General features: G+C 34.5%; 1 protein-coding gene across 33 annotated transcripts in view; it reads left to right on the top strand.

Annotated features, from left to right (window-relative positions):
* The window catches only part of ESRRG (estrogen related receptor gamma), a 405,281-nt gene that overhangs the window by 339,709 nt on the left and 57,731 nt on the right, over window positions 1-7,841 (top strand). The gene's annotated exons all lie outside the window — the stretch shown is intronic.

Raw genomic sequence — 7,841 nt, 5'->3', positions numbered from 1 at the left:
GAGAGAAATAGGAGAGAACAAAGAATGGAACACAGTACTTGGAAAAAATACGAAATCCATGAAAGAAAATTGTTTGCTCTTCCTACCCTTACAAGTAGTTCTGGAGAAATGTACAGACTTCAGTAGAATGATGCTAGATTTGCAGTGCATTGACTGAGAAGACCTTGGTCTCCTATTTGATAAATATTCTTTTTATCACCTCTAGAAAAATAAAATTTGTGTGTGCTTAGCATTGCACATGGTGAATATTTCCATTGAGATCTGCATTCAGAAGGGTAAGCATGTGCCAATTTAAATAGACCATGCTTGTCAGGAATTATTGACTTAAAACTAAATTATTTTTCTTTTAAATTCTGCATCTGTTAAAAGTTCTATATGAAAATAATTCCTGGGGATGAGGAAATTTTATGGTTTATTTCCTCTTTTAAATAATGTTTATGTAATTATGTCACCCAATTACTTGTATTAACATACCCTTGTACACTTTGTACAGTTTTTCTTCAGTTGCCATTACAATTTAAACAGAACTATTCCCTTCAGACAAATATCTTTTATATAAAGATATTCTTAACAGGGAGGAGTTGTTTCTTGTGGAAGAGAAAAATTTTGATGACAACAATTGTTGACCTTTTTTCCCTTTCTTTTTGTTTGGTTCATTTAGGCTGGCTAAAATTGCATACATATTCATGTATTTTAATAAGAACAAAGCATTACTCTTGGATATTTTCCATAAATTTGTTCTCATAAGCAATTTGATAGACATCTACTATAACTGTAATGGTGGAAGTTTGCCGTAAATCAGTCTGCCTGGTTTAGAAAACTAGAATTTATTAACCTGTTTCCCAAAGGCCCAACGTTACCTATGAGATTAGAAGAAAATTGTCACTGTTTTCTGTTTTGGAGCAGAGGCATTTTGTAATCAGAGTATATTGTCTAATTGTTTCAGAATTTATTGTGTTTTATTAAAACGAAATCAATTTACCTCGTAGTATTAATTGTGCGTAACATTATGGACAGTCAAAAAGGCTGGAGAACACCGAGCACACTGTAATTGTCTTTCAGCTGTCATTTTCTGCATTAACTCTGATCCACTCCCAGTGCTAACTATGAAAGAATCATCAATACGCGGACTAACCATTATGCTTTTGTATGGCAAGCCTCTAGCAGTAGTATCAATAAAGTGGTATCGCTAATAAACTTTCCATTAATTGCACGAGTGTTCCCTTGCGATGAGCTGCAGAGGCCACAAACAGGGTAACTCGTCACTCCAGTGTGCTGGGCGGTGTGTCAGGTTATGAGACCAGCAGGATATATGTGCTAATGTATAAATCACTTACACTCAGGGCATGGATGAAACGTTAAATGTGTTCAGGAGAATACTTAAAATTCAAAACTAAGATTTATGTAGATTTTTTTTCATTTATGTCCACAGAACTTCGCCTGTGCCTGTTAACTCCCTGTGTTTCATTTTCTATTCCATTGCTTTACCAAGACAAAACACAGAATATATACAATTGTTATTGGAACTGTAAAAGTTTAATCTGGTGTTCTTTTCAGGCTTCACCTGGTAAAGCCAGATATTACCATACGATTTTTAAAAATAAGTATATAGAGGAAAATTTCAGTCCTTTTTGTGTTAAGGGGAAAAAGTGAACATCAGAAGATTCAAAAAATTGTATGCATTTTTTAATCTTAGAGTGATTCACCAGACCTGATACTTTTACATACTGCATAGATGTCCCTGTATAATTCAATTGAAGGATTCGAGTCTTCCATCATAAAATTAAATAATTAAAAAATTTTATTCACTATTTTGCTCCTCACTTAACCTTAGCATCAGAAGCTGATTAATTATTTTTTTGTTTGTTTGTTTTCTGCCAGTTTCACTTTCTGATTCTCATGTATACAGAATTCTTTGATATAGGGGAAATATAACATAAAGACAAAGTATATTTTAAAAATAACATTAGTTTCATACTGTTATGTAAATATACAAGTATCTATTTTAAAAATGTGAAGGCTTTAGTTGAGGTGATGGCATCCCTTCAACCAGATCTTTCACTGATATCTGCAGTATCTGCAATATTCTGGAAAATGTTGGGGCGAATGTTTGTATACTGTGATACTTTGTGTAAAATACAAATACTTATTTATTGAGAAGAGTTCTGTGGATGGAATTGTGAGCCTGGGTAAAGGCCATTTATAAAATCCCTTCCTGGCAAGGCAGTTTTGAGTGGATCACTGTCAAGTTCAAAAACAGGTGATGTTTAATCAAACACACACTGGGGATTCACTGTTACAACATTCTGGTTTGATGAACCAGGTTAGTCTCTGACTTTGAACACTTCTCATGTATGTAAGAATGTATGTGCAGACACAAACAAATTTGTACCATGAGGAGCTGTGATAAAGCACCATTCTCTTAGAAATACACTATTACATAATAACAGCCTCTTTTCCCTCTACTTTAATTCTGAACTAAAAATCAGTTTACTGTATTTAGCCTCTGAGTAAACATTTGGAATTAATATTAAGGACACATCAGTAACATTCCTTAATATCTGGGGGGTAGTGGGGACAGAAGATAGTTTCAGATTAATTGTAGCACATTGTAGATGAAAATATTCTGTACTAATGATCTTGCAAGACTTCCTGAAACTGTTACTGTCTTAACCAGAAATTATAGAACACTGCTTGTAAAGTGTTTGTCTAATTCATTTGTTTTTCTGTTGATTACTGGATACAATTTTGTGAGTAAATTATCAGGGTGTTTTACAGACTTAACCTTTATGCTCATCATTAAATACACTCCTACCCAACTCTTTTTGAGAAAGAAACAAATACTTTCTTCCTGAGTACTTTCTTTTCCCAGTGTTCATTAAGCTGCACACATTGGAATGTTTTTATATTCCACCTCCAGTAACGATAGTAGATGCTTCCACCTTTCAACACAATGCTTTAAACTACAAGATAATGCTAATAGGAAGCAATTTGACCACATGGGGGTTTTACATTATTTTCTTTATTTTGTTATGCTATGTCTTGATTTGATGGCCATCTAGCCACTGAATTTTGAAGTTTTAGTTTTGTTGTTGAACAAGCACAACTTTAACCCACTGCAAGTAATGAAACAAGCAAACAAAACCTGTAAATTTATTCTTCTGCATTGACTCTGAGATTTTGAGGCAGGAACGATGCTGCACAGGAAGATGCTGTGATGTGGTATGTCAGTACCTTCCAGTCTGAACATATTAACCTAGATCTCTGTTTTTTTCTTGCATAAGTAGCAGATAAAGATTCCCTTTTTTAAAGCAGGCAACTGACAGAGAAGTCAGAAAGGGAGCAGGAACCAGTAATTTCACATTCCTTGGAGTCATAAAATGTGGCCATCTGCACTATGAACTCATATAAGCCACTGTTGAACTGCACTCTCATAGCAGGTAGAATTTTAAGAAACCGAAGCTTACAGTACGTGGACAGGAAGAGCAAAGTACAGAAAAGCCATGTTATTTACCAAAGACACCTGAAACTAGTAACATAGGATCCTCTTTTATCTTGAAGTTAGAATTATCCTGTAATTGTATGGCAAGAGTACTTGGAAATCCCAAGTGAAACTCTGTTGTGTAACTCCTATCTAATCCTGAGTGAAAAAAAAAATGCTAACAAAATAACAATACGAAAGATAGAATGCTTGTATTTTGGCTGTAGAGTAAAGGCCAAAATATGAGAACTTCTGTCACATTTTCCAAGCTCACATTTTCATATAATGTTGATGCTTAGGTTTAAAAGTACCCTATTTTTTTAATGGCATCAGGCTGGTGTGCACTCACTAAGTTACTTTGGATATTCTAGTTCCCAATACAGTCTTCTGTATAGGTAAAAATGATAAATTAGACTACAAATCATGATAAAATATAGTTCTCCTAAAAATGATTTAGCCCCAACCAGAGGCTGAGACATGGTGTGAGCTTCTTGGGCTGTTTTCCCATTGTGCCACTTGGTCTAGATTTTGCAGTGCCATAAAATAGGGTGCAGAAGATAAAAGGAATGAGTTCAGAATTCTGCCATACCTTTTGAGGAAGCTTGAAGGATGAATTGTGAAATTGTTGAGGTTCCATAAATCATTGTCCTCCTCTTTAAGGAATAAAAAAAAAGCAGAGAATAATTACATAGTGCTTCACCACCAAAAGTATAGTTCATCCTTTCTCAATACATAAATATGAGAAAGATTGCAGAGATAGTATTGTTGTGGGTGTCCTAAGAGGAAAGACAATGTCAAAATGGTGTTTCCACAAATAAGCCTTGGAAAACTCAAAAATTATGTGAGAATACATATTTTTGTGCTAAGGCCAGTTTAGACTTAACTGGCAATATAAAGCCACCTTACCTGAAAAGATAAGTCTCTCTTACTTGGCCAGATGAGTGCAATTTTAAAAACGAATTTTGTTCATCTTACTCCTGTACTGTTTAGCTCAATACGGACTGGCTGCTTCTTGAGAAAGGTGGGAAAATTTTGTCCCAAAGGAAAAACCAAAACAAAACACAAGACAGAAACCAAAAGAGAAGAAAAGAGAATGAAATGAAAGGAGCTTAGGGAATATGTGTTCTAGGGTAAAGAACTTTTAATATTTCAATGAATTGTACATCTGTTTTAAAGCTCTAGTGTGATGAGAGTAATCCTTTAGTTTCTTCTGGTCCTGTTTCAGCAGGATGAAATCACTACTTCTAGGCAGAAATCCTAATTCTAAGCAAGCTTTTTCTTGGTCCCAGTAGAAGCGATATGATTTTATACATGTATATAACTGTTTCAACTCACATTATTAAGAACTTTCCTGTGACTTCTGGATCACAGATTAATTCCAGAATCCCACATCATCCAAGTCACTAGCTGAAATATCATGAAACTGCACAATATTGTATCTGAAAAGGATATTGAAATCTTGATTCATGCTACCAGTACTTCACAGTCCGGTTACTATAAAGCATTTCATTTCCATCTTCCCATCTCTCTCTTGAGAGCTGCCAGCAAATGGTCCAGAACTTCAGTTAGGCTTCTTTTCCATTAGAGTTGTCACTAGCATAGCTCTTGAATTCTTTATAAGCTTTGGAGAGGAGATCTAGAATAAAGTCCGGCCTTTGACCTTCAGGTGTTGGTATGGCCTTGCTCCAACTTTTTGACCTTACTGTCTCTTGGCATTCCATGCCCTCTCCTTGGATCGTCAGCCAAGCCGACTTTCCCAGTCTGAGCTTGTCACTTTAAAGTAATGGTTACAAGTGTATTGATGCAGTAATGACTTTACAGACCAGCAAGCTCCACTTCATTAAGTTGGTTGTAATTTGAACTCTGAAACAAGACAGCATCTTGTGTAACTATATTTAAATAAATTAAGGTAAGAGCTGTGGTGTTTAGTTAGTGATAGATTGCCTGTATTTTTATTCTTACACCTTGTCCTAGGACATATGCATAATTAAAAAAATAAGGCATACACTATTATATAGTATAGTTATGATACATAAGCACATTGATGTGAAATTTAATGGTGCAATTAGCAGCAGAATTTTCTGTGTTATTCATAAAAGATTTTGCAGTATTTTGCACTGCACCCTAGCTTTTAGTATATTAGTAATTCAGGTGATGTGGAGAGAAGTATTATGCGATGGTGACTATTTTGTTTCAGAAACATCAGGGCTTTATGTATTTACAGTCCTAGTTCTGCATCACTTTTCCTTTTTTTTTCCAGTTTAGAAATATTTTGCTGCAACATAGGCTCTTCCTCACTAGGAAAAGTGAAGGAAAAGAAGTGGAAATTTTGTAGCCTATATTTAAGAGCTGCCTAATTTTGGTCTTTTTAAAATCACTAAGTCTAGCATAATTCTAATGACGTTCTGGCAGTATAATGCTCAGAAAAGATCAAATTTAGGCACTTGGAACTGAGTGTATAACACGTATTTCTTCCAGAAGATAAACAGATTTTTTTATAAGTTTTTATGTGAAGTGTAATAGGTATTGTTTTGTAATACTTGAGAGCTAATAGTAGGTATTGCATGTTTAATGCAACAGAGGAGCTGTCCTGTTTTTCTTTTTTTTTCCTTCCTTTCTGCACATTCACCTCTTTGTGAACAGAAATAAAAGGTTCAAGGCTTGTCAGCATCAGTTTATAGATAGCTGTTTAAAAATAATGAGATATTGGGTATTGTAAGGCTCAGGGCTGTCTTGCCAGACTCATTTATTTCCATTCACCTTTTGTCAGAATTGCAGACAGAAGACATTCAATTAAAACTTGTCACCTGTTGTGTGTGACCTAATTTGTATTTGTGAGTGTCACAGATTAGGATACTTAGCTTCATATGGAACCATTAAAAATGTAAAGCAATGGCAGTACTTTTAAACATTTTGTGCCACGTTTTCTTCATGTGAACATCTTTGTTTATAGACTGTTCTTCAATGCAAATCGTTTGTACTAAGAAATAATAGAATTTATTTACACAAAATCTCATTTGCATGGGAAAACTAAGTGGATTTTATGCATGTTCTTTTATGTTTAAATGCATAAATGAGAGTGCACAAAAATTCGGTCTGTAGATGATTAGTTCATGCAAAGTTAATGTTCCTTTCAAGAGACGTTGAGTACTGAGCTGTGTAAGTAACACCTTTATCAGTTCTTTTGTCAAACTGAAGAAAAAACCTCTGAGCTTTAAGCAAAGAAAATTTTTTCTTTGGGCTTCTTTGCCAAAATCCAGCCTTCTCTTCCCAAGAAAAAAAATGGATCTTCCAAAATGTTACTTACATTTGGTTGCCCAGGAACATTTTTAATTATTAAACGTGAGCAATATATGAAATGAAACATTGGTTTGATACACTTGTTTTACAGAAGCAATGTTTTTCTCTTTAGATTTTTCAACCTGAGAAATTCACAAAATGTATTCATTGGCCCAATACTTTTTTTTCCCCCAATAATAAACTGGTTGTCGCAAATCTTTGTCAGAGGAACAGGTAAATTAAGCCATTTATTCATAGTCACAGAACAAGTTGGATATTAAAGTAATAAACACTGTTTTGTCTTTCACTCCATTACATGGGTGTGTTCCTGAACTAAGTTGTTTTATAGGCACCTCTTGAGGACAGCCAATTTTATCCTATATTAGCAAACACTTTTTGGTACTGACTGAATATAAAGTAGGAGGATGATTTTTAGACTTCCTATGCTCCACTAAGTAGTGTTTTTAATAGTGCAGATAGCTATCGGAAGACAAAACACTAAAGCCTTCCCCTGCTAATTGTTAATTCAGCTGTAGATCAGGAAAGCTTTAATGTGAGTCATAGCTTTTATCCTCTTTGATGACTTAGGACTCTGTTTTCAAAATATCGCCTGCCTAATGGACACATATTTTACATCTCTAGCTGAATTTTTACTTGCACATGGTATTATCCAAATAATAAACTGATTTCAGAAGCTCTCTGGTATCTTTCTAATTCAACACATAAAACAAATATGCAGATTCAGAAGAAATGATAGCTCATACTATCCTTTTTCTTCATGCTATATTGCTTCCTGCATGTTTCTACTACATTGAGAGAGGTCTTTTGTGTTTTAAAGTAGAAGTATTTTTTCCACTACAGGTGTTTCAGACTGTAGGATTAATGCACTGGCCTCACACTTCTCTAATCTCAAACTATAGAGATTACTGAATTGTCTAAAGAGTTACTAGATGACCATGCATTCTTATCTCTAAATAGCTTCTGTCTATATTTGTGGTGGAAAAATTAACTTTTTCCCATTCTATGTGAATAAATGCAAAACCTAGAGTTTATAATATTCATCCAAGCTTACCCAGCAATC

Source organism: Columba livia, chromosome 3 (genome assembly GCF_036013475.1).
Source record: "Columba livia isolate bColLiv1 breed racing homer chromosome 3, bColLiv1.pat.W.v2, whole genome shotgun sequence".
Lineage (NCBI taxonomy): Eukaryota > Metazoa > Chordata > Aves > Columbiformes > Columbidae > Columba > Columba livia.
This window is presented reverse-complemented; position numbering and strand designations above follow the sequence as displayed.